The sequence below is a fragment of the Schistocerca nitens genome, chromosome 1 (genome assembly GCF_023898315.1).
Source record: "Schistocerca nitens isolate TAMUIC-IGC-003100 chromosome 1, iqSchNite1.1, whole genome shotgun sequence".
Lineage (NCBI taxonomy): Eukaryota > Metazoa > Arthropoda > Insecta > Orthoptera > Acrididae > Schistocerca > Schistocerca nitens.
In genome coordinates, this window is record NC_064614.1 from 1,047,632,799 (window position 1) to 1,047,657,169 (window position 24,371).

At 41.0% G+C, this 24,371-nt stretch overlaps 1 protein-coding gene across 1 annotated transcript in view; it reads right to left on the reverse strand.

Moving 5' to 3' along the window:
• Window positions 1–22,343, reverse strand: part of LOC126197214 (adipocyte plasma membrane-associated protein Hemomucin-like) — a 117,680-nt gene extending 95,337 nt beyond the window's left edge. Inside the window, exon 1 of the mRNA XM_049934623.1 lies at window positions 21,667–22,343. The gene's annotated coding sequence lies outside the window, so the exon portion shown is untranslated. The remainder of the gene's footprint in view (window positions 1–21,666) is intronic.
• Window positions 22,344–24,371: the final 2,028 nt, after the last annotated feature.

Genomic DNA, 24,371 nt, shown 5'->3' on the forward strand with positions numbered 1-24,371 from the left:
GAAGGGAGTGAGACAGGGTTGTAGCCTCTCCCCGATGCTATTCAATCTGTATATTGAGCAAGCAGTAAGGGAAACAAAAGAAAAATTTGGAGTAGGTATTAATATCCATGGAGAAGAAATAAAAATTTTGAGGTTTGCCGATGACATTGTAATTCTGTCAGAGACAGCAAAGGACTTGGAAGAGCAGTTGAACGGAATGGATAGTGTCTGCAAAGGAGGATATAAGATGTACATCAACAAAAGCAAAACGAGGATAATGGAATGTAGTCAAATTAAATCGGGTGATGCTGAGGGAATTAGATTAGGAAATGAGACACTTAAAGCAGTAAAGGAGTTTTGCTATTTGGGGAGCAAAATAACTGATGATGGTCGAAGTAGAGAGGATATAAAATGTAGACTGGCAATGGCAAGGAAAGCGTTTCTGAAGAAGAGAAATTTGTTAACATCGAGTATAGATTTAAGTGTCAGGAAGTCGTTTCTGAAAGTATTTGTATGGAGTGTAGCCATGTATGGAAGTGAACCATGGACGATAAATAGTTTAGACAAGAAGAGAATAGAAGCTTTCGAAATGTGGTGCTACAGAAGAATGCTGAAGATTAGATGGGTAAATCACATAACTAATGAGGAGGTATTGAATAGAATTGGGGAGAAGAGGAGTTTGTGGCACAACTTGACTAGAAGAAGGGATCGGTTGGTAGGACATGTTCTGAGGCATCAAGGGATCACCAATTTGGTACTGGAGGGCAGTGTGGAGGGTAAAAATCGTAGAGGGAGACCAAGAGATGAATACACTAAGCAGATTCAGAACGATGTAGGCTGCAGTAGGTACTGGGAGATGAAGAAGCTTGCACAGGTTAGAGTAGCATGGAGAGCTGCATCAAACCAGTCTCAAGACTGAAGACCACAACAACAACAACATTTGTCAGGCCTTTTACGATATTGGGCAAATCAGCAAAGATTTTTTGCAGCATATCAATCACCTTTTTTATGTCATTAGTAACTTTAATACCAAGCAACTATGGTACATGTTCTTATAGACACGTACATCATTATTTTTTTAGAATAGTATTTGAACTAGCTATTACCCATAGCTATACTCATGTGTCAGTAGTTTTGTTGTAAAGAGTGATGGTGAGTAAGTAAGCAAGTTGTACGTGCAATAATGTCAGCTGCCTTCATATATCTGCCTCTTCGGGTAAGCATAGCTCTTGATGTGAGTCCCCTCGGCCCCCCCTCGATGCATGACGATATGGTGCATGCAGCGTCATTGCCGAGCAGAGCATGCAGAGGGGCTTGGGCATCTATACATTATACAACATGTGTACATTATGCAACAGATTTAATAATTTTTTTGACATGGTTCATGTTCACTCAAGGAAAAAAAAAGATGTTCCATTCCTTACTTCGGCCTCTTAGGGGGTCGACTTCTTTCTTTTTACATCCTAAAGTAGCCTGATTTCTTTCACAAGGTTCAAGCTACCTCCATAGCAAATTTCATCAAAATTGGCTCAGCAGTTTGGTTGTGAAAATGTAACTGACAGAATTAGTTTCACATTTAACAATATTAGCATGCAAATATAGATAAACACACTGAGGATTGTGTAAGAATTGTACTCTAGCTGTTACATGCAATTGTGCTCCCACACCAGTAAAATGAAATGAAATGTGCCTATGGCTTTACTGGCAGGAAGTTTTCGGATGTTCAGCTGCTTGGTGCAAGTCTTTTATTTAATGTCACTTTGCTGCTTTGCATGTCCATCATGATAAAACGATGATGAGGACAACACGCACATACCCATTCTCCAGAGGGGACAATCCAACCCAGCCCGGAATCAAAGCCGGGACTCCATAATTGAGGGGCAGAAACTGTAACCACTACACCAAGACCTCTTGATCAACATCAGTAGTTTTGTTATGAAGAGTGATGTGACTAACATAAAATTGGACTTTCTAAAATTATTAAGTAACTTTAAACTGACAACAACAGGAAATAAATAATTTGTAGTTTGGTGCAGTGCAAATTTTATAATATTTGTTCATGCAATAAAGAAAGCTAACCCCACATGTATGCCTGTTACCCATGGCTGCGTATCACATATCATAATCAAATACAGTCTCACTAAAAGTCCCCCATGTTCTATATCTAAGGACACAACATCTCTCTGTTTGTCATACAGCACTCAAATGATGCTGTTGTTGTGAGTCCTCAATCATCTCAGAAACTAAAGGGTGTGGCACCGTTCATAGTAGGATATTAAAAACACACCATCAGGCAGTAACTGTAATTTATTTATTACCTCTTATGTCAATTAATAATTAAAGGTATGCCATTTACTAACATGTAAGTCACTGTCCATTGCATGGATTACTTTTTGAATATGACTCCTGTCAAATGATGCTCCCTCTGCACAACACTTTCATCTAGGTGGTGTTGGAAGCTTTCCATAATTTGGCATAACGTATTCCCTGGGACATTGCCAACGGCAGTTCTGATGTGATCCTTCAACTCAGGAATAGTGGCACAATGTGTTCAGAACACTTCTTGCTTCGGGTAGCCCCAAAGGAAAAAGTCTGCACATGGAAGGTCAGGTGAGTGAGGGGGCCATGAAATGTCACCAAAATGGGAAATTACTCTACCGGGAAATGTCTGTCACATTCTGGTTGTATGCGAGGTAACTCTGTCTTGTTGAAACCATAATTGTTCCACATTCACATCGACCATACCTAACTGGGGAAGAACAAAGTCTTGCAGCATCTTTAGGTAGCATTCACCGGTGATAGTTACAGCCACGCCGCTGTCATCCTTGAGGATGTAAGAGCCAATAATCCCAAAGGACACAACTCCACACCACACTGTGACACGAGAACTGTGCAAGGGCTTGATGTGCAGTTCATGTGGGTTTACATCACTCCAATAACACATATTCTGTTTATTCACTGAACCACATAACTCGAAATGAGCTTCATCTGCTATCAGGATGGTGTGCAACATTTGTGAATTTGGGCTATGGATATCACACATGGTTAAGCAGAATGTTTCATGTAAAACCCAGTCACGAGGCCTAATTTCCTGAACAATCTGCAGCTTATATGGGTGAAAATGGAGATCTTCGTGCAATATCCTCCTGAATGAGTGATCGGATGCACAGTTTGCGCATGTTGACAAGCGGTGCATGTACCCACCTCACAATGGTCTGTCCATCTGGAACTTTCCCATGACGTCCCTAAGTTGAAATGTTGCCAAAACAGATGCTAGGTGGCAATAACAGAGTCATTATTCTTGAAATAACTTTCAACAGCAAAGGCACGATGCTGTGCACTCCACCGCTCCATATCACTTTCACATTCGAAATGGCAGCTCTTTAGTGCACGAATGCGGCACAAGCTGGCATACATTCCTGCAGTACGTCATTGTACTATGCAAGTCAAATTATGCTATGAACACTGCCGTACCCTGTATAAGAGGCACCTGACACTCAGTGGCTAAAATGTGATGGGCATGTGACTGATTTTAGGATGGAAATGTGGATTAAACACATTCAAGAGTGTATAAGCTTTGTATTCATTATGCTGAATCTTATTATGTATAACATATCAAACACAAAAAGCAGTCATGATAAAGTTCGAAAATCATAAGTCAAAACTTTCTCAATGAGTAATTATTGTTCCATGTTTCGCTGTACATCTTCAAATCAATAAATATCTCAAACTACACATTTTCTAAAGCAACCTATTTTCTTCCTCAGTGTTCAAACTATAGCCAAAGCAAATTTCCTCAAAACCAATTCAGCAGTTTAGTCGTGAAGTGTAACAAAGTTACTTTCACATTTATAATATTAGTGTGGAAGTATGGATTTCGTTGGTGAATGTGTGTGTATGTGTGTTGTTTGGATGCAGTTAGGATAGCCTAATTAAATCCTTGAAGAGGTTCAAATGGCTCTGAGCACTATGCGACTTAACTTCTGAGATCATCAGTCCCTCCTTGAAGAGGTATATTGCGTTATGGAACAATACATAAAATAACACAAAAGCAATCACTCACCTATAGTAGAATGATGTGTGGTGCAAGACAAATGTAACAGAGAACAGTGTTCACTAGCCTTTGAGCTCTGGCTCTAGTTCTATAAAAGTGGATACATTCACACACCTAGCCCAAAAAAAAAAAAAAAAAAAAAAAAAAACTATTTCATCATGATGTAAGATGTTAATGAGTCTTAATACCCAAGCACGTTCAGGTGATTCTTTTGTTTCAGATACAAGCAGTTATGCGTGGATCAAAAGATGAATTTGACAGTTTGAGCAGCTTAATCTGTTTCCCCTTGCTCAAATACCAGCCAATACATAGTTCCAAAAATTGGAAAATTCTGTTCTATTTGGTGATTCTCATTCATCAAGTACTACATTTATTGTTGTTTTTACTCCACAGAACATACTTTTAAAAAAATTGCAGTATAGACCATTTTCTGAGAACCACAATACAATTCCATGAGAAATGTGTGTAACAGTTTCTCCTGTTTCTGTAATTCCAAAATTAAATATGTTTGTGTCATCTTCAGAGAGTACTGAATCTGCTTGATTATGTTAAGTGGATAGTGGTTCACCTAAACAATGAATAAGAGGGGACACAACACTGAACCCTATTAGATGCCACTCATGACTTCTACCTAGTCATTACAATTTTCCCATCTCTCTCTCTGACTCTATTTTCTCATAAGAGTCACTAGGTGCATTTTGTCCTTTGTTTTGCCAGTTAACTATAATGGGTAGATGGAGTCAGCTTAAACAAATACTGCTCATAATATGTTTCATGAGATGCCCAGTGCCAACAGGAAACATCAGTTTCTATCTTGTTACAATTTTTTATTTTTTTTACAATGCAGTTTTATGCTGAATTTGACAGAACAGTACCAAATTACACTCATCTAATGCAATACTTGGTTTAATAGTACGAGGCCTGTCTAAAAAGTATCTGACCTTTGGCCCTAATCCCCTTTAAAGTAGGCCCCTTGTGCTTGCACACACTGCCGGAAACACCTCTGTAAGGCTTCTTTTGGAATGGTGTTCAGCTTCGTCAGCATGTTCCGCATTATCTCTTCTCTACTCTCAAAATGGGATCCTTTCAGTGGCATCTTCAATTTTGGAAACAACCAGAAGTCGCAAGGAGCCATGTCTGGAGAGTAGGGAGGATGGCGAACAGCTGTAATTCCATGTTTGGCAAAGAAATTTTGGATCAATTGGGATGAATGTGTGGGAGCATTGTCGTGATGCAGTTGCCAGTTTTTCGCCGTCATCTCCAGTTATCACGGTGTTCAGAAACCCAGGATTACTGTTGGCGGTGTCCATAAAGTCCTGTGCAACGTCAAAACGGAGGTCTTTTTATTCCAGCGACAACAACTTGGGCACGAATTTTGAAGTTACTCAGTGCATGTTCAAATCATCATGCAAAATTGCATGTGCAGAATCTTTACTCACTCCAACCTCTTGGGCAATCTCCCGCACGGTCAAAAGACGATCTGCCATCACCAAATTTTGCACACTCTCAACAACAGCTGCACTCTGAGTAGTTTGTGGCCTGCCAGAATGCTGGTCACTCTCCGCTGATATGCGGCCATTTTTGAATCGGTTGAACCACTCCTTAATTTGTGTTCACCCATTGCATCTTCTCCAAACACCTGCTGAATCTTACAAATTGTTTTGCTTTGAGAATCACCAAGCTTTTGACAAAATTTTATGCAGTATCTTTGCTCAACATGTTCAGTCATCTTGAGAGAATTGGTAATCCGATGAACACGTTGTGTAGCACCTCACTCAGTGACCGACAGGCAACGACTGACGCGCTGGAAGGCGTGGACAAAATTCATGCATGCACATAAAGGTCTCTTCCTTTACAGTGTACAGTGGCGCTGCGCTATTGTCTCTATTTTATGCGGGAAAATCAAAGGTCAGAAACTTTTTAGACAGACCTCGTATGTGCCAGTAGAGGCAGCAAAACAAGGAGAGTAACCATTACTCCAGCCATGAATGAGTAACCCTGTTACATGGTGGCAACAGATAGTATGTTGCAGGCTGGCACATGTGACATATCAAGTTGAGCAAGGAAAACATGGCAAATAAGTTTTAACCAATCTTTCACTGTCTGTTGTTATCAACTATTTTAGATACTGACTGAGAATTAGCCATATAGGCACCATACTAGCAAAGTCTGGTAAAGTATTCAGTCGATGCTGGAGTACAAAGTTATGATAAAACTATGCCTAGATAATACCCTTTTAAACTGTCATACAAATTCAGTCCTAGGAAACAAGACGCCTCCTGTTGTGATCTGCATTGTTGTGACAGTGACAATTCATCAGCCTGGTGTATAGTACTTGTGATGAGATCTACTAAGTTCATGATGCTGCCTCATAAACATGTAAAGGGTTTAATATGCCAGGAATGCTGCGGTCATTAAAAATGAAAGGGAGTCCAATTGTAGAAATAAGACGGAGAAACTGATCATAGCTCAAGTGAAGGAAGCACCTCAGCACTTTTCTGAAATCATTTTCAGAAGTCACAGGATACAGAAATCAGGAACATCAGACACAGAGATCCTATTCACAAAAAAGGAATTTTCTGTTCAGTGGGCAGTTTGCTCTGCTAGCTATCCTTCTCTGTAGCTTTCTCTCATGAACTACTCTGACCGAATAGACAAATTCTGACTGGAGAATGGTTAATGGAATGAAAATCATTAAAAACTTCCCACTACGAGGAACCTACAATGATGAGGAAACAAAATTGTGGCAGAGAAAGGTTCTGTAGCAACACCAAATTGCATGTTGTGTCACCTATTGCACATACATAGCTTATAGGACATCATGGGAATTTCACCAACTTGACACCTGAGAAAATCTGATGTTGGGTCTCCTAGCATATCAAATACATAAAAAGGATGCGAGAAAGAGTAATAGTAGGCACAGATGTGTTACACGGTCATTGATTAATTCATAATCTGTAGCCTCTTGTGATGTAAAGTAACTGAGACATACTTTGATCAAAAAAAAAAATTTACAAGCATTAGCAGCCACTGTTTGGATGCCTACGACATGTAAGGGGCATTAAATGTTTTTTTATACAGGAAGCCATTCCACATTTAGACATATTCTCTGTGAGGCCATCCTTTAAGTAGTGATAGCAGCCTCTTAGCTCAAGTGTGTTACATGATTAAAAATGCGCTTATTCTAGAGAAGCAAACATACTTGTAGGTCTTCCTTGAGTTTCAGTTTTTTGAGATGTATGCTGAATCTGCTCATTTCCCACTGCAATGTGAGATCTATTTTACAGGTGATTTTTTTATCCAGTCCACTTACTTTCCTGTTGAGTTTGGCTCCTCTGATAACCTAGTGTTACTTGAGGAACCAGATTATTCTTTTAAGCATACTAGATACTTAATTGTTTCTGTACAATGGCTGTCACATAGAGTACCTGATGAATAAGTTTTGTCTGATGTTTTAGACCCGTTTTTGTTTTAATCTCTGCCTGACCTATAGCAACACAGTGGAAACTTTATAACTGGTTGCAAACCAGTTGATTTCTCTACATGAAAACTTCCATTTTGCAGCAGACTGGCCACTGTTGTGAAACTTTCTCTCAGAATAAAACTGTGTGCCAGAATGGGACTCACATGTGAGCCCTTGCCTTCTGCAGGGATTCTTCTTACCAACTAAACTGTCCAGACATCTCTCACGAGCTGCCTTAAAGCTTCCCTACACACATCAAAAAAAGTTTTGCATCACTTCAGTTCCGAGAGTTCCGGAACCTGTATGGAAAATTGGAATAGAGATCAACATAAACATCATTTCTTCCATTTTTATTGCTGATGAAAACCACACATTGCATGTTGTACCACCACACAGTGAGATCTTCAGAGGTGGTGGTCCAGATTGCTGTACACACTGGTACCTCTAATACCCAGTAGTACGTCCTCATGCACTGATGCATGCCTGTATTCATTGTGGCATACTATCCACAAGTTCACCAAGCCACTGTTCGTCCAGATTGTCCCACTCCTCAACAGTGATTCGGCGTAGATCCCTCAGAGTGGTTGGTGGGTCACGTCGTCCATAAACACACCTTCTCAAACTATCCCAGGCGTGTTTGATAGGGTTCGTGTCTGGAGAACATGCTGGCCACTCTAGTCGAGCGATGTCATTTTCCTGAAGGAAGTCATTCAGAAGATGTGCGCGATGGGGGCACAAACTGTCATCCATGAAGACGAATGCCTCGCCAATATGCTGCCGATATGGTTGCACTATCAGTCGAAGGATGGCATTCACATATCGTACAGCCGTTATGGCACCTTCCATGACCACCAGCAGTGATGTCAGCCCCACATAATGCCACCCCAAAACAGCAGGGAACCTCCACCTTGCTGCACTTGCTGGACAAAGTGTCTATGGTGTTCAGCCTGACGGGGTTGCCTCAGAACATGTCTCCGACGATTGGCTGAAGGCTTATGCAACGCTCATTGGTGAGGAGAATGTAAGGCCAATCCTGAGCTGTCCATTCGGCATGTTGTTGGGCCCATCTCTATTATGCTGCATGGTGTCATTGTTGCAAAGATGGACCTCACCATGAATGTTGGGAGTGAAGTTGTGCATCATGCATCCTACTGCGCACAATTTGAGTCGTAACATGATATCCCGTGGCTGCACGGAAAGCTTTAATCAACATGGTCACATTGCTGTCAGTGTTCCTTCGAGCCATACTCCGTAGGTAGCGGTCATCCACTGCAGTAGTAGCCCTTGGGCAGCCTGAGTGAGGCATGTCATCAACAGTTCCTGTACCTCCAAGTCTGAACAACATCGCTTTGGTTCACTCCAAGACGCCTGGACACTTCCCTTGCTGAGAGCCCTTCCTGGCACAAAGTAACAATGCGGACACGATCGAACCATGGTATTGACCATATAGGCATGGTTGAACTACAGACAACACGAACCATGTACCTCCTTCCAGGTGGAATGACTGGGACTGATTGGCTGTCGGACTCCCTCCGTCTAATAGGCACTGCTCATGCATGGTTGTTTACATCTTTGGGCGGCTTTAGTGACATCTCTGAACAGTAAAGGGAACTGTGTCTGTGATATAATATCCACAGTCAACATCTATGTTCAGGAGTTCTGGGAACTGGGGAGATGCAAAACTTTTTTTGATGTGTGTGTTTACATTTTCCAAACTCCAAAGAAGCTCTCCTGCATTCTACATTGAACTTAGAGCCCTATGAAATAGGATATGGCTATAATTGCTTTGCCAAAAGCCTCTGTGGTTGTATCAGTAAATAAAATTTGGCCTTGCAGCAGAATGCACACTATTACGAAGGCTCATCAGAGATTAGTGCAGTGTGTTGGACCACAGGGCATAATCTTCAAGGCAGATCAGAGTATGTGGATGGATAGTTCTGTAGAGGATGGATATGACCCCTACCGTGCTAGATGGATTAGTTGCTACTGTGTTGTGATGGAGTGCTATTTCCCCTATCTGGACCTGGGTGCAGTTGTGGTGGTGAGCTGGAGTTGAACAGTAAACTGTCAGTAAAACATACATGGTAAGACAGACATTTATTCATGACAGTTACACATACAGAATTGTAGCTGGAGAGGAGATAGCTGCCATCGGTGAAACTTGTTGGCCACAGTCGCTGAAGTGTGCCAGCTTAGTAGTAGTCTGCCAGGAACGTGATGCATGCTTGGGTCATCATATGTTAGTAACAGCACAGTTGCAGAGAGCTGACGTAAGGTGGCGCATTGTTGGCTACACATGAGAGAGAACAGCTCATGCAGCTGACCGCTCCCATAGTGGCAGTGTGCCAGATTGGGCAATGCTAACTGAATCCAGGCTCACCAGGCATGTGGCCATCAACAGGAGGTAACCCAGCAGATGACACAACAGTGCAAAGGCACAATATTGACTACATGCAGACTTAACCTGAGGCATATGCCTGCAGCTGCTGACATCTAAGAAGTAAGCCAACTGGCTAGTGTTTCTCCTACGGCGGGACTCCCACTCTAGAATTCATAGCAGGTTGGAGCGCCTAGACATCACCGTTGGGCAATGATTACTACATTTCTTCCAGTTTTTCTACCTATTCAGAAGAACAGCCAAAGCTGTAAGATTTAACAACTTCAGCTTTCAGAGGTGCTGGATTACACCTATATTGTCAGCATCCGAGATGAATGTTCTTGGTACTAAACATGTCCTGCTGTTACATAGTGCAAGCTGCGTCATGAGCACCTCTCCTCTACAACGTCATTCTGCTAATCAACACAGGAACAGTTCATCGAGCCAGCAAAGCCATGGTCCAACAGTTCAAGTGGCAAGAACAATGTCATTGAAAAGCAATGTTATCTGTTTAAAACAAAGTTTGATTTTGTCATGTCTTCTCTCAACAGAACTAAACCAGCATGGTTTGCAGAAGGATTTCTGTGGAACATGGAAAAGAGGATAGCTGTTCCAGTGGACAATTTTTCAGGCTGGCTGAAGGATAGAGTAGTTTGGAAGCAAGTGTACCTTTGTAGCTGCACTTGCAAATACAGATATTTGTGCTACTGTTACTTACCTGCCTCTGTCAATGCAATACAGCTAAACCTGTGGTATTTCTTCGTAATAAATCACATTACTTTGAGACATAAGCCAGTCTTAATATGGTCTGGGAGAAGAAGCTTATTATATGTCAAAATGAAGACACCTGTTTTCATCAACTACTAATTTTCTTCACATTTTTAAGCTTAGTCATACACTTCTCCTGTAATTGATTGACAGCCATTTCTTTGACATCTTTATATGAAAGAAAATCCCACCTAAAATCTAGGGTATTGACCAGCAAATGACAGTTATATATAAGCCACACAATTCTACATCTACATTTATACTCCGCAAGCCACCCAACGGTGTGTGGCGGAGGGCACTTTACGTGCCACTGTCATTACCTCCCTTTTCTGTTCCAGTCGCGTATGGTTCGCGGGAAGAACGACTGCGTGAAAGCCTCCGTGCGTGCTCGAATCTCTCTAATTTTACATTCGTGATCTCCTCGGGAGGTATAAGTAGGAGGAAGCAATATATTCTATACCTCATCCAGAAACGCACCCTCTCAAAACCTGGTGAGCAAGCTACACCGCGATGCAGAGCGCCTCTCTTGCAGAGTCTGCCACTTGAGTTTGCTAAACATCTCCGTAACGCTATCACAGTTACCAAATAACCCTGTGACGAAACGTGCCGCTCTTCTTTGGATCTTCTCTATCTCCTCCGTCAACCCGATCTGGTACGGATCCCACACTCAAGTATAGGTTGAACGAGTGTTTTGTAAGCCACCTCCTTTGTTGATGGACTACATTTTCTATGGACTCTCCCAATGAATCTCAACCTGGTACCCGTCTTACCAACAATTAATTTTATATGATCATTCCACTTCAAATCGTTCCGCACGCATACTCCCAGATATTTTACAGAAGTAACTGCTACCAGTGTTTGTTCCGCTATCATATAATCATACAATAAAGGATCCTTCTTTCTATGTATTCGCAATACGTTACATTTGTCTATGTTAAGGGTCAGTTGCCACTCCCTGCACCAAGTGCCTATCCACTGCAGATCTTCCTGCATTTTGCTACAATTTTCTAATGCTGCAACTTCTCTGTATACCACAGCATCATCCGTGAAAAGCCGCATGGAACTTCCGACACTATCTACTAGGTCATTTATATATATTGTGAAAAGCAATGGTCCCATAACACTCCCCTGTGGCACGCCAGAGGTTACTTTAACGTCTGTAGACGTCTCTCCATTGATAACAACATGCTGTGTTCTGTTCGCTAAAAACTCTTCAATCCAGCCACACAGCTGGTCTGATATTCCATAGGCTCTTACTTTGTTTATCAGGCGACAGTGCGGAACTGTATCGAACGCCTTCCGGAAGTCAAGGAAAATAGCATCTAGCTGGGAGCCTGTATCTACACTCCTGGAAATGGAAAAAAGAACACATTGACACCGGTGTGTCAGACCCACCATACTTGCTCCGGACACTGCGAGAGGGCTGTACAAGCAATGATCACACGCACGGCACAGCGGACACACCAGGAACCGCGGTGTTGGCCGTCGAATGGCGCTAGCTGCGCAGCATTTGTGCACCGCCGCCGTCAGTGTCAGCCAGTTTGCCGTGGCATACGGAGCTCCATCGCAGTCTTTAACACTAGTAGCATGCCGCCACAGCGTGGACGTGAACCGTATGTGCAGTTGACGGACTTTGAGCGAGGGCGTATAGTGGGCATGCGGGAGGCCGGGTGGACGTACCGCCGAATTGCTCAACACGTGGGGCGTGCGGTCTCCACAGTACATCGATGTTGTCGCCAGTGGTCGGCGGAAGGTGCACGTGCCTGTCGACCTGGGACCGGACCGCAGCGACGCACGGATGCACGCCAAGACCGTAGGATCCTACGCAGTGCCGTAGGGGACCGCACCGCCACTTCCCAGCAAATTAGGGACACTGTTGCTCCTGGGGTATCGGCGAGGACCATTCGCAACCGTCTCCATGAAGCTGGGCTACGGTCCCGCACACCGTTAGGCCGTCTTCCGCTCACGCCCCAACATCGTGCAGCCCGCCTCCAGTGGTGTCGCGACAGGCGTGAATGGAGGGACGAATGGAGACGTGTCGTCTTCAGCGATGAGAGTCGCTTCTGCCTTGGTGCCAATGATGGTCGTATGCATGTTTGGCGCCGTGCAGGTGAGCGCCACAATCAGGACTGCATACGACCGAGGCACACAGGGCCAACACCCGGCATCATGGTGTGGGGAGCGATCTCCTGCACTGGCCGTACACCACTGGTGATCGTCGAGGGGACACTGAATAGTGCACGGTACATCCAAACCGTCATCGAACCCATCGTTCTACCATTCCTAGACCGGCAAGGGAACTTGCTGTTCCAACAGGACAATGCACGTCCGCATGTATCCCGTGCCACCCAACGTGCTCTAGAAGGTGTAAGTCAACTACCCTGTCCAGCAAGATCTCCGGATCTGTCCCCCATTGAGCATGTTTGGGACTGGATGAAGTGTCGTCTCACGCAGTCTGCACGTCCAGCACGAACGCTGGTCCAACTGAGGCGCCAGGTGGAAATGGCATGGCAAGCCGTTCCACAGGACTACATCCAGCATCTCTACGATCGTCTCCATGGGAGAATAGCAGCCTGCATTGCTGCGAAAGGTGGATATACACTGTACTAGTGCCGACATTGTGCATGCTCTGTTGCCTGTGTCTATGTGCCTGTGGTTCTGTCAGTGTGATCATGTGATGTATCTGACCCCAGGAATGTGTCAATAAAGTTTCCCCTTCCTGGGACAATGAATTCACGGTGTTCCTATTTCAATTTCCAGGAGTGTAATATTTTCTGGGTCTCATGAACAAATAAAGCGAGTTGGGTCTCACACGATCGCTGTTTCCGGAATCCATGTTGATTCCTACAGAGTAGATTCTGGGTTTCCAAAAACGACATGATACTCGAGCAAAAAACATGTTCTAAAATTCTACAACAGATCGACGTCAGAGATATAGGTCTATAGTTTTGCGCATCTGCTCGATGACCCTTCTTGAAGACTGGGACTACCTGTGCTCTTTTCCAATCATTTGGAACCTTCCGTTCCTCTAGAGACTTGCGGTACACGGCTGTCAGAAGGGGGGCAAGTTCTTTCGCATACTCTGTGTAGAAACGAATTGGTATCCCGTCAGGTCCAGTGGACTTTCCTCTGTTGAGTGATTCCAGGTGCTTTTCTATTCCTTGGACACTTATTTTGATGTCAGCCATTTTTTCGTTTGTGCGAGGATTTAGAGAAGGAACTGCAGTGCGGTCTTCCTCTGTGAAACAGCTTTGGAAAAAGGTGTTTAGTATTTCAGCTTTACGCGTGTCATCCTCTGTTTCAATGCCATCATCATCCCGGAGTGTCTGGATATGCTGTTTCGAGCCACTTACTGATTTAACGTAAGACCAGAACTTCCTAGGATTTTCTGTTAAGTCGATACATAGAATTTTACTTTCGAATTCACTGAACGCTTCACGCATAGCCCTCCTTACACTAACTTTGACATCGTTTAGGTTCTGTTTGTCTGAGAGGTTTTGGCTGCGTTTAAACTTGGAGTGAAGCTCTCTTTGCTTTCGCAGTAGCTTCCTAACTTTGTTGTTGAACCACGGTGGGTTTTTCCCGTCCCTCACAGTTTTACTCGGCACATACCTGTCTAAAACGCATTTTACATTTGCCTTAAACTTTTTCCATAAACACTCAACATTGTCAGTGTCGGAACAGAAATTTTCGTTCTGATCTGTTAGGTAGTCTGAAATCTGCCTTCTATTACTCCTGCTAAACAGATAAACCTTCCTCCCTTTTTTTCATATTCCTATTAACTTCCATATTCAGGGATGCTGTCACGGCCTTATGATCACTGATTCCCTGTTCTGCACTTACAGAGTCGAAAAGTTCGGGTCTGTTTGTTATCAGTAGGTCCAAGATGTTATCTCCACGAGTCGGTTCTCTGTTTAATTGCTCGAGGTAATTTTCGGATTGTGCACTCAGTATAATGTCACTCGATGCTCTGTCCCTACCACCCGTCCTAAACATCTGAGTGTCCCAGTCTATATCTGGTAAATTGAAATCTCCACCTAAGACTATAATATGCTGAGAAAATTTATGTGCAATGTATTCCAAATTTTCTCTCAGTTGTTCTGCCACTAATGCTGCTGAGTCAGGAGGTCGGTAGAAGGAGCCAATTATTAACCTAGCTCGGTTGTTGAGTGTAACCTCCACCCATAATAATTCGCAGTAACTATCCACTTCTACTTCACTACAAGATAAACTACTACTAACAGCGACGAACACTCCACCACCGGTTGCATGCAATCTATCCTTTCTAAACACTGTCTGTGCCTTTGTAAAAATTTCGGCTGAATTTATCTCTGGCTTCAGTCAGCTTTCTGTACCTATAACAATTTCAGCTTCGGTGCTTTCTATCAGCGCTTGAAGTTCCGGTACTTTACCAATGCAGCTTCGACAGTTTACAATTACAATACCGATTGCTGCTTGGTCCCCCCATGTCCTGACTTTGCCCCGCACCCTTTGAGGCTGTTGCCCTTTCTGTACTTGCCCGAGGCCATCTAACCTGAATTTTTCCTATTAAACAGTTGCATTTCATAACTTTGGCACAGATTTCTAAATTGCACCTGGTACTTGAAAACTCTTCTGGATATAGCAGGTTTCCACTCCTTAAAAGTTCAATCATCTCATTTAACAACAATAAATACATTTGGCAGTTTGTCTGTTCTCTTAATATCAGTACTGTAATTCTTGCCATTTGCTTCTCCGAAACATAAGTCGGGTTGAATGCTCATGGGAGTGTTGTACGGCTGAACTTCAGTCTCCATGGAGTACCTACAAGAAGGTAATGAGACAAAAACAGAGTCCACACAAACAGTGCATCATGTGCCTGAATAGACTTAATAGGACACTGCTGAATCAGGAACATCTACATCTAAAACAGAAGTCAGGTAACATGTTTCACCTCAACACTCCTTCATCTGCCAGCATGTAGCTAAATCTAAGCTTGAGGAATTTTTCTGCCTTAATATAGTTGTTTTTGCAATCTTTTCCATTAATTTAAGCCAAGGTCCCAATTCACTGAAACAGAAACTGATCAATAAGAATACAGTGGTGGGCACAGAAGTATGTATGGAGCTCACAGTAATACAGGAGTGTTAGCCAGTCCCAGTTCAGCAATTCCACATTTGGTGTCCGTATCTCGTGGTCGTGCGGTAGTGTTCTCGCTCCCCACGCCCGGGTTCCCGGGTTCGATTCCCGGCAGGGTCAGAGATTTTCTCTGCCTCGTGATGACTGGGTGTTGTGTGCTGTCCTTAGGTTAGTTAGGTTTAAGTAGTTCTAAGTTCTAGGGGCCTGATGACCATAGATGTTAAGTCCCATAGTGCTCAGAGCCATTTGAACCACATTTGGTAACCCATACCAGCCTCTGCTGACAAGGTCGATGAGTCTTTAATACTTCTTCATTACTTTAGTTGTCCGCTCCCAGTAGCTGAATGGTCAGCGTGACGGATTGTCAATCCTCTGGGCCCGGGTTCAGTTCCCAACTGGAACGGGTAATTTCCTCCGCCAAGGACTGGGTGTTGTGCTGTCCTCATCGTCATCCTATCATCCTCATTGACTGCAGGTTGCTGAAGTGGCATCAAATTGAAAGACGGGCACCCGGGGACCGGCCTGCCCGACGGGGGAGGGGGGGGGGGGGTCCTAGCCATACGATTAAATAAACAAAAAAATAAACTACTTTAGTGCTTTTGGTAACTCTGAGGCTGAGAGTTCTTCAGTAAGTGAGCATGTACGAAACTGTTAACCATTCTATGAAATTAGAGACCGGCCTGAGATCTGGAGTTGAGGTTCCGCACGGAAAAGTCAGTCTTCATGTCTTCTCATTCAACACCATCAATTTTTTACGTTCTTATTTTTACAATATACAAAGTTCAGTAAATTGGTGTATTACACAATAAACAACCCACTCGTGGACTTTAATAAAGCATATGACTCTATCCATAGACCTTCAATGTTAAAAATCTTAAGAAATTTTGGGCTCCCTATAAAATTAATCAAATTGATAGAACTCACCTTAACCAACACTGTATCAAAAGTCAAGTTCAGGGGGGAACTCCCTGAGCCATTAATCATAAAAACAGGTTTAGGACAAGGAGATTGTTTGGCACCCCTGCTGTTCAACTGTGCTTTGGAATACATAATGAGGAAATGGTACAAGATTAACCCAAAGAACATCCAAATTGGAAGAACCAAAGACAACAAAAGTTTAAATTGTCTAGGATTTGCTGATGACCTTGCTCTCTTGTCCAACAGTATTCAGGAAACCAAACAATTTATCTCACTACAGGAAATACCACAAAAAATTGATCTTGGAATATCCTTTGAAAAAACAGTCATCATGTTAACTGTCCCACCAATCATAAACAAAATTGCCTTAGGAAACCAAGGAATGAAAATTGTAAATAAATTTAAATATCTGGAAGAAATCATAACATATAACCTCAATGAAAAGCTAACATGGCATAACAGAATAAACAAATTGATTAGAGCACAATACATCACCAAGAACACCTACAACAAAAAGAGGTTGTCAATAGCAACAAAATTAAAACACTACAAAACAGTCACTCAAGCAGAAAATATTCACGCAAGTGAAACCATCTTCAAAACAACTAACACTGCACAAATAGAAAAAAATACTCAAAATAGAGAGAAGAATCATCAGAATGTGCATCAACAAAGATGGACACGGGAGAGCAGCTACAAATGAAACAGTCTACAAGGAAATAGAACCAGTAATGAGAACAATCAGGAAGAAAAGCATTTCACTTTTCGGACACCTAATCAGAACACCAGAGAACAGGATCATCACGAGATTTATAGAAAAATTGTGGAATAGTAAGTGCAACATTAAATGGATTACAGAAATCAAGGAAGGTATGGATGAGCTACTGATTACATTGGAAGAACTAAGAAATAAAACTGACAAAATCAGGAAACTCGCAGACAAACAAACCAGACTGAAAACGAGAATCAACAAACAGACAATAGGAAGGGTGATTTCCAATGAAGAAAGAAGGATGAGATCCGAAAGAATGAAGAAGTACTGGGCTGACAGGAAACTGAAAAATTCTTTGTATAAATTTGGCTAGAGTGGTCCAATGAAGGCCATAAAATGTAAAGAAATAAATAAAAACAATCCACTACCTGTTTTAATAAATCAGTCTTTTGAACAAATTTGTTTTCCTGATTTCGTGCAATGTCCAGGAATAAAGTCATTCTTCAAGAAAGGGTCTGTGGAAGATAGGGTAATTTATTATTCAATCACTTTTCTTCCTGTCTGAGAAAGTAATTTCTTCCTGTTTGAGAAAGTAATTGCAAGTAATATACAATATTTTATTGGAAAACACAAGATTAGTTTGAACAAACGAAACTGATTTCCAGAGCAGAAACAGTACTGTAGATGTCTTTTTATGACTTCTTTCACAAGATCAGCAACTCACTAGTAAAGTGGAAGGTATCTTCTGTGACCTCGAAAAGGCTTTCAACTCAGGAAATCATAACTTGCTAATACAAAGGTTTAGGGGGCAGTGTGCTACAGTTTCTTATATTGTACCTACATAACACAAGACAAAGAGTAATTACCTCCTCAAAAGCTGCAAATTATCCTTCAAAATTAAGAAAAGTGACCATAATGTACCTCAAGTCTCTATTCCATCCTACTCTCTTCTGGTTCTTTGTTAATGTCAACTCTCCATCAGTTCCGTTTGCAGATGAAGCATTTGTTTTAATGAAAATTGTGAAGCAGAAATAATCTGACTGCATCATTAATATTTTCTGTAACATGGTAACAGCTAAACAGATTGTCTCCGAACACCTCAAAAATGCATATGGTACTTACAGCTCAGGGAGCAACCATTAATTATTGAAATTACAAAATTAAAATAAGTCATAAAAAAGGGTACGGCAGAAGTGGAACTAGTCACATTACTGGGTCTAAATCTGGATAAAAATTTATACTGGACTATGCAAAGGGCGTACATATCAACTAAATATGTTAGCTTTGCATTTGCAATGCAATTACCCAGTGCCACTGACACTGTCACAAAGAAAATTGAAAAATAGACTTATTTTGAATCAGTGCTGGTATGGCATTGTATTTTTGGGACATGCTGGTAATATATCATATATATTTAAGTTCCAGAGAACATGTCATCAGAAATACATGTGCTGCATGTCTAAGAGAATTCTGTTGCTCATTTACTCGCAAACCTAGTAGTTTTAACAGTCCCTTGCCACCTGGCCCCCACAACAACTACAAAAAAATAATCTTTTAATGTAACAAACCAGAATTATTAATGAAAAATCATTTTGATTATTCGTATAATACAATAAATAAAGATAAATTTATGCTTCCTGCCCAAGGATTAAAATTATATAACAAGACTCTCCAATACTTGAGACTGAAAACTTTCAATAGAATAAAAGGCAAGAATATTCTGAACATGTATCAAGTCTAGTGAAAAAGAAACTATGTCACTCAGTGCATGAGTTTATGAAAGTTGAATTGATGATTTAGGCTCAATGTCACTGATCATTAGCCTTATTATGCAACTATAGTTGTACATACTCATAAAAACTTTTAAAAAATAGAATAATGCTCCATAGCACTAGCTATTATCTTACATAAGGCTTAAGGAATTAAATAACAATTTTTTAACATTTTTCCTGTGTCCTGATCATATGATTAATAAGTGTATGTTATGTGACGTATAAATCACTAATCATTGTAATGTGAAAGAACATGCAGCTATGATGACATTTTCTGCATTCCAAACTATTGCTTTCCTAAATCAATAACAAAACGCAACTTAAAAATTAGGATTTGAGCATTGTCCAAGAGAATTCAGGATGAGCAGGGTGTCCAGCTGCCATGACTTAATTTTGTAATGATTTCCATAAACAACACAGGCAAATGCTAGGTGGTTCTCCAAGACCATGCATGATTATGCCTAATTTTCTCCACATTCTTGTCCATTCCATGTAGAAAGTTAAAACCTGAAACTTCCTTTCTTCCATCTTCATATAATAGTTGGGTAACCTTCTGCATAATTCTGCTAGTTATACAACAATATGAATGACTACATTCACAGTGCAGCAGTTCAGTTTGCATGCTTCCAGTATAACACAGATGACGCAAGGCAAAGGGAAACCATGTGAGGAATACTACAAAGATAGCAATAGCTTTTACATAGGATGATGAATGAAGAGGAAAGTGCATGCACACAAGCATGTGCTTACATATGTGTGCGTGCACACACACACACAAAAATAGAGTAGAAGGGGATTGCAGCAGGACTAAAGAAGAATGCTAAGAAAATACTGTGGATGGTGGCTAGAAACCACAATGTTGATAAAAATACAGAAGTTGCCTTAAATGGACAGCAAGCACAGTCTGTCATGGCATGAAAATTTTTCTTCTTTTTACGGAGTATATATTAAGTTGATGACATGTAACGAATTAGAAACTATGTACAGAGTGGGGTTAAAACACAAATGTTTGTATTTCATGGATAGTGTACTACCATTTGTGCTATCCATGTATACCTCAAGGGTCAATTCAAAGATTCAACCATCCACTATAGTGTAATAAGACAGCCTCTGCAGTGTTTGCAAAGGCATGCCTCTGGCTTTCTGTCAGTCCATCACACACACTTGAATAGTGCAACAAATTGCACACTCCTTGTAGATGGGAGAAACCATGTCCGTTAAAGCAGTCTTACAGCCATATATAACCAAAACTCTCATGTTTAATCTCTTGGGAAAACACTATACTTTTAACGTAAAATAGTATGAAGAGCTTTCTAACAGCAGCCTATTTAATTCCTTAAGACAGTCCACACTTTTTTTTTAATTGTAACCCAGCACTGTGAACGACTACTTCTGGATATAGGGCTATGTGTCCATCAAGAAATCGGTTTTTCTCTTCAGCAACGAGTGGCTACACAATCCAACACTGAACATACTGCACTCACAGAAAGCCTTTTGCAGTCTTGGTATGTCATCTCAGTAGTTTTTAACACCAACACATTAAAAAAATTTAAATACTTGAGCAATAATTGATTGGTGTGTATGTCTATCATAAATTAACCCCCACTGGCATATGTTCTCTCTCCAGCAAAAAAAATCATAAAGTTTTAAAAGAGAGAGTAAGAAGACGAGTGTCCCCAGAATATAAACAGCATGTGAAACTCTTAATGGTGGTGGGTTACTAAGTTATTGTGACAAGTTCTAAATTCGAATTAATGATCTGAAGTGCTGAAGGGACGTTGTCTGTTCCTAGGTGCTATTTTTATTTCTTTGTGTCTAAGGGTTTGTTAAAACACTGACAGCTCTGTTATATACATATTGGGGAAATTCATCATAACTGGTTTTGTTAAAGAACCAGCCTTGGCAAATGCTTGAACATCTTCAGATGAAATGGTGATAAAGACCTGCAACAGTTCTTGGTATTTGTAGATCATTTATAAAATGGAGTGGAAACAATTCTGCAAACCGGATTCATTCTGGAACATGTAACAATCTGCTGCTTGCCTTCCGCGAAAATGCGTTCGAAATGTTACAGATGTTTAAAGATACCGCTATACAATCGGTTAACAACACAGCAAATAAATGAACGTGAAAACTTTTAAATGATTTTTTTTTTTTTTAAGATTGCAGTTATTTCACTAGACAATAATGTAAATTGTTGCGACGTAATGAGTGGCTGTCTGAAGACAATTCAGAGGCTGCTTCCATACCCAAAAGCTTTTAACAGCTGTTTCAGGATCGTGTGTGGCATTCCGTTAATGTATTTCTGGCAAACACGCCATTAAGAATTCGTTGTTACATTTGGGATGAAAACTCTGCTCAGGTAATCAAGTTGCAATATAAAGAGTGATCTAACTCCTACATAGGTATACTGCTTTAGCAATTGTTGTCCCATGGACTAGTGATCTCGGCGTTCTTGTTAAGAGCTGACATGTAAATAATACATTACTATATAAAACGTCTAACCTTTGGATGAAGTACTGCGAAAGGAGTCAGATAAACATTCAAAATTTATTCGCCGCACGCACTACCTTCGCACTTCACGTAACTAAATACTCGTTAACAGGAGCGTGACTTTCCAATTCTCCGTATGACCCGATGACAAACAAGTTCTTAAATTGCTTCTGCTGTATCTCATTAACAGCTCGTGTTGACAGGAGAGCTAATCTAATGCAGACGAAGACGAATTAGTCACGCTGTGATTATATACATTTAATTGATAATTTCGTATTGAGATTGTGATAAACAATGTCGTCAATGTGTGATTTATGTTCCGAAGTCCATGCTGATGTTAAAGGGCAGATCGTCGACTTGAGCAGGTCGTTAAGTGTCCATTACAATAATTACTATTGAACGATGCCTGTTTCGTCGCAGTTTCGAGACACTTCTTTTTTTAAAAAATTCGACAGATACGGTACACCTGTCTCAACTGCTTGTTATCTCCCTATGAAGCGTCCACAAAACCAAAAGGTCGGCAAATTAACAATTCGGTAACACATTCCTCTTTCGTAGTTATTTTTAATTCCACGTTACGCACGCATGTGGTTCTGTGTTTTCTGCAATTTCCAGCACATAACAGCAGGTGATAACTTCGTATTATCGAAAATTGAAAATATCCACACAACCCGTAATAACGCGACCATACACAGAGATCGATAATATCGACGAATCGAACTGGTCAACCATGGGTAAATTTCTTCGTTTATTTCAAGAGCAGTTCACACACTATGACTTATCTGCGCAAAAATTCTGAGAAGGCAAATCATAGCGTTTACACGGAGATTTTCGCATGTTGGAGCAAATGCACTCTGATTTATGGGCGCAGTTTACATCTATGCAGACAAATCGTCGCGTATGGTCAGGAAATTGCCGCTAAACTGGTGAGCGAAATGTTTTTGAAGCCTGGTTTCCACACACTTACATGTCCATGCCCCCCATCACCGCTTGCGTAAAGCCGGGCGTACACTGAATTTGAAACCTGTTTTGCAACAATGTTTGCAACGTTGTTTGCGGCCACTAATGGGTTGTCGATGATTGCAACGTGTTGCAAACCCAAAACAGTCTTCCATGGCTGTGTCGCAACAGACAGGAAACACTGTTTCTAAACTGCTGGAAATAAATGCAGCTATACTGCGATAATGTTCATTTATGCTCTCTCTTATTTATGTAGTGTTGTGTGATCCGTTTATTCTTCATTAACGTCACTATAAGCTCTTCAGTTAAAAGCTACATAACTTCCGTGCAAATAACGTCACACTTCGCCATTTTGAAAAACACGTACAAAGAAAGTAGGCTCTATAAGGTAGGACATTCGAGGTGGCCCCGCTGACAAGGTTCCCACGGTGCCCCTCGCACTATCACATCATCCAGCAGACAGCCGGCTGCGTGCGAATGGAGTGTGCACCATCAAGACGCAACGCGAGGCGCAGTCTGCGAGCTCTACGCTATGAAAACAGAGATGGGCGAAAGAGGTAGTTTATGTCTTGGAATCTGTATCGCAAAAGAAGATGAAATTAGCCCAAGTAACAAATACAATGCCCATCTGTGAACCCAGTGATTTAAGACTTATGGTTGAAGAAATCGTAAGACTGGATAAAAAAAAACAGAAGTTTTTATTAGAGTCGACACAGGTGAATAAGTAATAGTGAGTAAAACACATTTAGTGCCAGTAACTATATTTGCACTTCCAGGTAAAATACATTGAACACAACAACCAAGGAACATTTAATTACATACGTAAATCTGCGAGCATACAATAGCACCAGAGAGGTCTATTATATTCCACATGATGCACTTTGCTGCCATTTCATACGAAATATATTATTCTCACAATTCCAACATCCCCCTTTGAACATATCCCAGATAGCACAGTAAGCTGGTTTCAAACTTGTTTCCAGATGTAAAGTTCAAGTATATAAGCTTGATCAAAGCTGGAATATTCAGGCCTGTTAGTTGGATTCAAGCTTGAAACAAACATCAAAGTTGGCAGAGTTCAAGCTATATTTCAAGCTTGACTTATCAAGTTTGGCTCCAGCTGTATCTACACACATGGAATACAGCCTGGTATTACTGCTTGTTTTAAGCTATATAATTATTAATCTGAATTTATTGAACCTAATTAATTAAATAAATATCAGAATGGAAATAGTGTGAAAAAAATTATCAGGACATGTATGTTTAAATTTTTTTATTTTCAAAGTGTTTAAAATTGTTTTATTTTAAAATTTTATTATTCTGAAGCCTCTCCAGCCCCAGCACACAGACCAGAGCAGGATCAAATATCGCTGTCTTCTGCTGGTATAATGATCCTGTAACAGGTAAAAGAAAATGTTAGCCATACCTAAAGATAAAAAATGTAAAATGTTGAAACTGATGAACATAAATATAATTTATGCCCCAGATTAGCAAAATAACTTCAAACTCACTGATGTAGTAAGAAACATTAACTAGCATATACGTCACTGAGTAAGCAGCTGCTTCTAGTGACTTCATTCCAAAGAGTTTTAAAGAAATTTGAAATAACTTTGTGTTTGAAATTTTTGAAGTAAAGATGACATTTGGGTAATTTTGCGATGACTTCATGAAGAAGCCACACATCACTATTTCTAACAGTTTCAAGGCCATTTAATCTGAATTATAAAGAAACATTTACTTGAAATCATATACACCTC